The sequence below is a fragment of the Chiloscyllium plagiosum genome, chromosome 19 (assembly GCF_004010195.1).
Source record: "Chiloscyllium plagiosum isolate BGI_BamShark_2017 chromosome 19, ASM401019v2, whole genome shotgun sequence".
Lineage (NCBI taxonomy): Eukaryota > Metazoa > Chordata > Chondrichthyes > Orectolobiformes > Hemiscylliidae > Chiloscyllium > Chiloscyllium plagiosum.
This window is the reverse complement of record NC_057728.1, coordinates 44,988,941-44,998,391: the sequence shown is the minus strand read 5'-3', so window position 1 is coordinate 44,998,391 and position 9,451 is coordinate 44,988,941. Positions and strand designations below refer to the sequence as shown.

General features: G+C 39.2%; 1 long non-coding RNA gene across 2 annotated transcripts in view; it reads left to right on the top strand.

Moving 5' to 3' along the window:
* Positions 1–2,724: 2,724 nt before the first annotated feature.
* Positions 2,725–9,451, top strand: part of LOC122559739 — a 75,935-nt gene continuing 69,208 nt past the window's right edge. For both annotated transcript variants that reach the window (XR_006314530.1, XR_006314531.1), the window contains exons 1-2: positions 2,725–2,948; positions 5,593–5,779. This is a non-coding gene — a long non-coding RNA (uncharacterized LOC122559739). The remainder of the gene's footprint in view (positions 2,949–5,592; positions 5,780–9,451) is intronic.

Genomic DNA, 9,451 nt, shown 5'->3' with positions numbered 1-9,451 from the left:
ATGCCATTGAGGGAAAGAAGTCCCCATTCTTACCGGGTTTCTATGTGGTTGATTCTTATCTACACTTTGAAATGACCTAACAAGACACCCAGTTCAAAGGCAACTGAGGAAGACTAACAAATGCTGACCCTACCAGTGTCACCCACCACCAGAATTGGTGGTGCAGTGAACAGTGAAGAAGGTTATCTTGGAGTATAATGGGTTCTTGATCACATGGGCTGATGGATAGAGGAATGGCAGATGGAGTTTAATTTAGATAAATATGAGGTGCTGCATTTTGGTGAGGCAAATCAGGGCATGACTTCATTCAGTTAATGGTTGGTCCCTGGGGAGTGTTGAAAAAGCAAAGAAACCTTGAGCTGCAGGTTCATAGTTCCTTGAAGGTGGAATCACAAGTAGACCGGAAGAGGGTGTTGGTCAGTGCATTGAGTATAGGAATTAGAGGTTATGTTGTGGCTGTACAGCACAGTGGCTGGGCCACTTTTGGAATACTGCATTCCATTCTGGACTCCCTGCTATTGGAAAGATATTGTTAAATGTGACAGGGTGCAGAAAAAAATTTACAAGGATGTTGTCAGGGTTGGAGTGTTTAAGCTACAGGGAGAGGCAGAATAAGCTGGGGGTATTTTCCCTGATGCATCAGAGGCTGAGGGGTGGCCTTATAGAGGTTTATAAAATCATGAGGGGCATGGATGGGGTGAACAGCCAAGGTCTTTTTCCCTGGTAAGGGAGTGCAAAACTAGAAAGTATAGGTTTAAGGTAAGAGGAGAAAGATTTAAATGGAAGCTGAGGAGCAACTTATTCACGCAGATAGTGGTGCATGAGCCTGGTACAATTACAACCTTTAAAAGGCATCTGGATGGGTGTATGAATAGGATATGGGCTTAATGCTGGCAAATGGTATCTGGTTAGCATGGGTGAGTTGGACTAAAGGGTCTGTTTCCACGCTATGTAACTCTATGATTCAATGACATCTCATGTAAAGAATAATAATTATAAATGACATCATTGAACTTCTTCACACACTGTATTCACGTCCATGAGGACTGAATCTCATGTCTATGTCTATGACCTCCTGGTACAGTTTCCTTTTCTTCCCCTTTCAACCTCTTTCATGAAGGCACTGCATGCAAGGATCAGGGTAAGTTCCCTCTGTACTGGTTTGGCATTACACTGGGTTTCTCTTGCTCCTAATGTGAATCTCACTTGGTTGAATTAGCTGCTGCAGTGAGAATCAGACTCCCCTTCAAGAGTTGTGGCTTTGGCCACATTTAATTGGCACCAGTGCCATACAAATCAATTGAAGGGGGATCAAGTGTCCCTAGTTCAAAGGTCCCACCTGCCCAGACATGTTGAGATGCATCTGACCTGATTGATTCAAAATTCTCCACAAACCTGCTGAGTGTGCAGCCATTTAGCAGTGTAATTAGCACTGGCCTGAATGTCACAATCATAAATTGCAGAGGCTCCCCTCCATTATTTTCAATGGGAGTGGGTCAATAATGCATGTGATTCCCAGAGCAAATAATGGAATTTGTCACTTCTGTTGTTTAGTTATGAATCATTAGGTTTGATCAGATTATATTGAACCTCTCATGGCACAGCTAGTAAATGTTTTAACAAATTTAGTTTCACTCCGTAGAGTGACAGTCGGAATTCCCAACGCCAAACTTAAAGCAAATCAGGTGACTGTAAACTAAATAGCTTGTTCAACATTATTCTATCAAGATACAGTTTTGCCTCCTTATTTTGACCACACATAAGTCAACAAACTGTCTACAAAGTCCGGATCCATTATACTCTTTGTCTCTGTAATTTACACCTTGCCATCTTGATCTTGAAATGGCAGGATAAACAGATGAGTCGACAAGCAGTCTTTGGCCCCAGGCCAATGTCTTTTATTTAACATGATTTGACATCTTCAACAATTAATATTTCAAACGTGAAAAAGCTAATCCTTTTCAGACCGATAAACAATTGCAGTATAAAGAAGCTAGTGTAAGTCACCTTTACTGATTAGTCTGTCATCAAGGTTTAGAGTCTGAAGCAATTGTAATTTTGTCTGGTGTCTATTAGTTTGGGAAGTATACATTTTGCTTATTGCTGTCTTGAAAATCATGGCTAATTGTGATGAAAGAAGAGCCACTTTCAAGAACTTGAAACCAAGTACAGGCCTTAAAGGTATTCAATGGAGGAAGAAAGCATTTCAAGCTGAATTCAATATCAAATGTAATACACTGGGTGATTGAATAAAATACACTGAAAAGTGAAGCAGTGGAGAATGCAGTACTCATACCAAAATGATGTGAAAAGTACAAAAGGCTAAACTATTAAACCAAGTCCCCAATTAATACATTTAAAAGGAATTTCACAGTGTTCTTTTGCTCCAAATATCAGCAGAGAAGGATCTGTGTCACACGTACTATGTATTGTAAAAGACTAGGCTTGATGAATGGTGATACTGTGAAGTGCTGCAGTTTGATTTCTCAATTACACCTGTACCAATAGAATATGCCAAATGGAGATCGGGCACTTTGCCACACAGGACATTTGGAAACACGCCAGATCAGTCACATTGACTTCATTACTGCAGCAAAAAATAGACCAATAATATTATAAGTAAAACCCTAGAAACCGGTTTCCTGTCCACTTTATCAGTAAGAATAGAGCTGAACCAAGGGAGAAGCAGATTGAAAAGGAGAAAATAAAATACATATTAAAAATGGGACATAAAAAATAATACTTCTAATAAATAGTACAATATTGCTCCAGGGAAAACTAATGCTGAATTTGATGATGAAGTGTTACAGACTGGTGACTTTCTGGATAAAAACTTAATTGAAGCCAATCCTTTGAACCAGCTCTGGGAGAAAATAAAAACAAAATGAAGGATTACAGTAATGGAAGAGAGAAGTTGAACTGGAATGCAATAACAGACTATTATAAAGGTGAATATAATTTATTTGTCTTTTATCTGATTTAGCCACTGCCAAAATAAATAAGGTATGCTCATATTTTGTAAAACCATACTCCAAATATGAGCATCTCTAATTTACAATGGCTTCAGTTGGACAGGTTTAAAGGAAAAATAACTGAATGAAAGAAACAAGATAATGCAGCAAACCTTCCTTCACTCTGTGCGATGTCATTGTATGGACAACTGGCAATTTTATGGAATGTAATAATGAGGAACATCAAACAATTTTTACAATATTAGCAAGTGGATATTATAAATAGAATGATTAAAACATTTTTTTTACAGCAAATAGTGCTGTTTATTTAACCTTTTGTAGAAAGTGCCCAATGTTTATAAAGGGAAATGTTTTTCAACTGTTGTGATAAATCACATATATTTATATCATGCCTTATCATGCTTACAGAATGTCTCAAAGCACCATAACAATGAATTATTGTTAAACATGCTCACCGATATTAGGCAATCAAATAAAACAGCCAATTAAATTCAATACTAAAATCATTTGTTTTTATTTTATGGTAACATTGATTGAAGGAGAAACATTGCCCAAGACAGCAGGAAAACGTTCTGTTCTTTTTTGAGTGAAGTATTGAGTAGATAGCTGAGATGTCAGGTTCCCAAAAACAGATGCTCTGACATTGCTGCAATTCTTTAATTCTCCACAGAAGTACCTGTGCTCATTGAGTACTCAGGTCCCTTGAGTGAGATATACTCCCAGAACCTTTAAATTGAAATGAAAGTACTATCCATTAGCAAATTGCTACTGCTGAATCAAGGGTGACACATTGTCAGCAAGCAGAACATGCAGAAACTTGTGAGCAAAACGACCTCCCCTTGTTTAGCATAAAGGGTGGTAGGCACAGGCAGAGAATGTGGGATCGACATTTCAACTATTAAACATGATAAAACAACTTATTTGCACTTAAATTTAGATTTAACTAAATTGACAGTTGATATTTGTCTGATGCTAGCTTTGAAAATATCATTGAATCCCTACAGGGTGCAAGCAGGCCATTCAGCCCATCTAGGCCACACCAGATCTCTACAATATCCCTGTAACCTCACATTTGCTTTGCCTAATCCATCCAGCCTGCACATCTCTAGACACTGTGGGCTATTTAGCATGGCAAATCCACCTAACCTGCATATTTTTAACTGTGGGACGAAACTAGAGCCCAGAGGAAACTCACACAAACACAGGGAGAATGTGCAAACACCACACAGATAGTCACTTGAGGGCAGAATTGAACCCAGGTCCATGGTGCTGTGAGGCAACAGTGCTAACCACTGAGACACTCAATAGAAAATACAGAGTTGTGAGGTGAGAAATATATGGTAGCTTCTGTATTACAACAATAAAGGGGCAGGCGCAACATATATCCAGCATGGCAATAATTCAGTCACAAGGGGAGTTAGATAGAAGTGTTTCCTCAGCAGTTATTCACCATCGATTCAGGGATGGTCTGAGAATACATTTTCTGTATACAAAGATGGAATACTAACTGGTAGCAGTGAATTTTGAATCTTTGATATACCAGTGTCATTATTCTGCTTGCCAACTCAATGGAGGAATTACAGGAACATATGGATGATGTGGATCAAGTTAACCTGAAATACAGTACCCTGATCAATTTTCTCAAGACAACGGTGGCAGGGATCGATGGAGAGACTGATTAATGGAGTTCAGGTTGAACTGGTTGATAATTTCTTTTTCATGGTTCTCACCATTGCCAGGACTTTCCAGCGTTCACACTGTTGACACCTTGTTTAAAGTTGCATGATTTGTTCGATGTTACAAGCAGGAACTGCTCCACACTGCAGTGTTGTACCATTGTCACTGAGAATATGGCTCAAAAACAAAACCTGCTGCCCACTTAGACAGAATGTGGGGATGCTGCTGGGTTGGGTGGTGAAAATGAGGGCCATCCTTTTTCCTATAGACTTCCAAATGAAAGCCGAACATCCACATGCATCCTGGCTCAGTACTTAATCCCTGGTTAAAAGAAATACCCAGCAGTTGCAAGAAGAAGTTTACCCTTGCGCTCTGCAAGGGTAAGTGCCACTATCTTCTCTCTGTTGCCTTATACTCAAAGGGTTATCTTTCACTCTACCACTCTACTCTTTCCCTCATAGATTACAACTCTCACTGTTGCTTGAATCAGATCTACTCAATGGCTCTCACCCACCCCACCCTCTCAAACTATTGACTTCCTCCACCCCACTGCCTTCTCCATTTCCTACTCACTCAATGGGGCACCTCACCACCTCTACTGCTCATGCAACACCACTGACTGAATTTCCATCTACTTCCAGCATACTTAATACATCCTTTTATCTCACTGCAGGGGAAATAAAAGTAGTCTACAGCTAAACTGAGGGGGCCAAGACAATCAGGAAGCAGTTATTAGGCTCCCGACTCCATCTGAGGAGAAAATTTCCAATGACATCAAAAAAGTCCACAATTGCTCATATAGGGACAGGGTGACCTCAATAGCAATAAGCTTCATTGTGCTGTATTGTGTTGTTCTCCCAGTAACACCAGTGTTAATTTATTCTTAATATGCACAATATTTTATCGCTCTTACACAATTCATTCCCTCTCTTCTCTTATGCAGGCATTAGTGGTACCCAGTGAATCTCTGTCAGGAAGAGCTCTACACTGCAGAGTCTCAGCTCCAAGAACAAAGCCAGTGAAGGAACAGGGGATGCATCCTTCACCAAGTCAGAGCCTTTCACTTCAGTTGTATTCCAGATTAGAACTATTCAAATCCTTTGTTATATCTCACCACAAAATCAACAGAGGTATTTCAACACTTTACAAATTTAAAACTGCGCAATGTCAACAAAATGCCTTAACCATTAAGCACATGATAATTATTTCCTCAAAGTATTAAAGAAAACACTTTTGCAGTTATAGGCAAGCAATATGACCTTTCCCTCAACGTGGCAAGCTCTCTATAAATGGTAGGCATTTGAGTAGCTTTAGAAATAAGACCAAAAGATATTACTGCAGGCTCTGTCTTTCTAGCTTTCCAGAAGACATTAAGTGGAACACATTATTGAGGTAAAGCACATTATGTAGACGTGACAACTTTGCTTCCCCATGTCTCACATCTTTGATCACATGCTTGTGCTTTAACACGTTTGAATTCCATAGATGATAAATGTGATTTGTCTAGCATTAGACTGTCACATTTTTACTTCACATTTTATTAAACTGACAGGAACTCATGACTGCTGACTATGAATTCCATCCTACATGATTGACAGGATAATAGCATCAATTGAGAACTAGATAATGCTATAACTGTATACTTTCATTCCCTTTCCCCAAAGTGGCAAAACTTTGTGCCTTGCAGCTACCACCATCTGTGATGCTTTCCCAAAACTTATTCATTTTTGGTGCTCCATTCTTTACTTTTGAAAAACTCCTTGAAAAAAATCAATCATCTCAAGCACTCATTCGGCCCGCTCTAAGTTTGCTAGCCAAACATACAAAGGAAGGATTTACACTAATATAGGTCATGTCAAATCTTCAGCAAGATTCAAACTTACTAACAACCTCAAACTCAATGTCATTGCATATCAACACATAGCTATGAATAGCAGCCAGCAAGGTTCCACAGACAGCATGTAATCACTGACCAATTTGTCAAATTTGTCATTGCAACAAAAACATTGTCGATGAAATCTTTTCATGAAATTCTCTTCACTGTCCATAAGTAACTATAAATAGCAAACCACCTTATAATAGGTAAATGTCAAAAATTTATTGAATTTGATTTGTATTGTTCAATCAAGCATGGCTGACTAAATCATCAAAATTCAAATAATAAATGCACTGGCAAAGTGTTTTTTAATTGCATCAAGCTCACTCATAGTTACACAATAAGTTACTTTTGGAGTACAAATATTATTGGGATATGGGTCAGTGTTATGACATTGAGTCCAACTGTAGTTTTAATGTTGTAACCAATGCAAAAATTGCCAAATATACTTGTTTAGGTATAAATTTAAAACAGAAATGTTTTTACCGGATTAGGGAATAGCAATGAAGAACTAAAATAGTTCTGTTAGTTGTGTATCTCACAGCTGTTACTTCATTATAAACTCTATAAATTAGGAACATTTGACAGAAGGAAAAGGATAGTTTGTTAATAGAGTTCTGTTCAAAAGTTTTGGCAACGTATTATAGATGCCTGAATTTTCTGGAATGAATTCATACTTGAGACCATTGAACATGTTGGCATCTCTGTTCATCTCAACAGTAGAGAAGGAATTTCCCTCCCCACAAGATAGCACATCCTGTTGGTCCACCACAGCATCTTATGCACAATATACAAGAGGAACAAGGGCCAATGCTCTCCAGGCTAGCTGGCAAAGAGAAGTTTGGTACTTGGATGTAACCATGGAGGACTAAATGGGGCAAGAAGTGGGCATGATGGAGTGTACAACAAATTGTCTATACCTTTATATATTTTTCAAATTATTAACTCAAATATTGGCTCACATTTTACATTTAATTACTTTGCTCCTCACAGCTAAGTAACTTTTAAGCTAAAATAGAATAATTTATTTATACAATTATTTCTTGAAAACAATTAAATCCTAGTGAGCTGTGAACAAATGATTAAGCATGAGTGACTTTTTACGATCCTATAATTCAGCCATTATCTTTGTCTTTCAGTATACCAGGGAATTGTTGCCAGAGCAAAGCATCAGATGCTGTAACTGTACCAAATGAGTCTTGTTAATTTGCAAAGTGTCAGTTTAATATTCATAAGCTTACGCTAATGAAACATTGCACAGTATGCAAAATGATAAGTGCATAAATGGCACTCTAGTTGAGTGAATATTCAAATACATAAATTACTATTATTTTCTTGAAATATTCTGACTAGCACATTTTATACGAACATCTCTTCAAATACCGAGAATAAACTATTCAACTTGAATGGAATCTTCCCTAAATGACTCAGTCATAGCAAGAACTTTGAGAAACTTGGGTGAGATGTTCCATGAAGATCTTCCTAACATCAAGATCTAAACGTTCTATTTTCCAACCAAGTGTTGGTTGACAGGACAAGATTCTCACCAGTAAGTGGAGAAAAGCCTAATTGCATGAATTATTGTAGATTTTCACCCTCGTTATTACTAATCTAACCTCAGCAATCTGCAGGTTTCATTTTCCCACCTGTTGGATTGATGCTAGATGCTGAGAGTTCCTGACATGAAAGCTAGAGAGGTTACCTGGCAATTTAAGCTCACTGCTTGCTCCTCTGGACCTCTGTCTTGGAGACCTGGCATCAACCTCTCAAGGCACATTACATGGCCAGTGGCTGCATGCATCCCACTTCCATGGTCTTGACAATTCACCCCAGCCCAACAGCATGGCATATCTCCAATTCACTTAGAGTTCATTTCTGCATTTCAATTTTACATTTTACACAGAGAGACAAGCACTCAGCTCCTGGTTTGGCCAGCCTGCATCTCAGGAATCCTCACTCCCTCTCTGACCACTAACTCACTTAGTGTCTTGCTGCCTTGCCTTGCCTTGCCCTGCTATGTCTTGCCTTGCATTCAGCACTTTGTCTTCTCAACCAGAGCTTACAGGTTCACAATATTTATATTCTGCCTTGCCTTTCTGCGCAGACACAAAGTCAGGCAGGATGGACATATTGCGAGCATGCAAGCTCTGGTTGAGAAGACAAAGTGCTGTCACCAGCAATTGGTTAAAAGGAGTGGACATGTTGATGTTCGGCACCACGTCAGTGTTACACTTTCACCATCTTCCAGCACCTTACGCAACAAACACATTGCATGTTCTTCAAGCAAACAGCTATGTCTCAAAGTTTAAGAGTAACTCAAGGGCAGCTTCCAATGTTGGTCCAAGGGTTTGGACAAGGTCATTCTGACATTTGGGGCTGTCAAGACCAAGGGGCCCATATATCTACAGTCCAAGGAGTGGTCCACAACCCACTCTGTGAGTACAGTGTGACTGGTCTGATGAGAGTAGGAAGAGGGGTGGGAGCTGTACAGCTGTACGGCTCTCCAGCTAAGTTGCTCAAGGGTGTGAGCCATGATCAGTCCTGGGCTGTGACCTCCAGTAATCAAAGGGGTGGTGGTTATCAAGGGCTACTACTACTGACGGAGAGAAGAGGAACTTAATAGTAGGGCTTTGAGGCAAAATGTTGGGATTCATAAGGAACAACAGTTGTGAAGGGAAACTTAACAGATAAAGGATGAAATGATAAAGTACTGAAAGAAAAGGAGTAATAAGGGAGGAGGAGAGATCATTGATTATCAGTAGGATCTTGGCTTCCATGGGGAGACTTGACATGTTTACTCAATATGCTTGGAGCAGGGGAAAACGTATGCAGATTCAAACATAGATGGATGTTTGCCTGGTGACTCAGGAAAGTTCAAAACTCGTGGAGATGAGAAGAGGGTCACTAAGAAAGAAATACGTACATT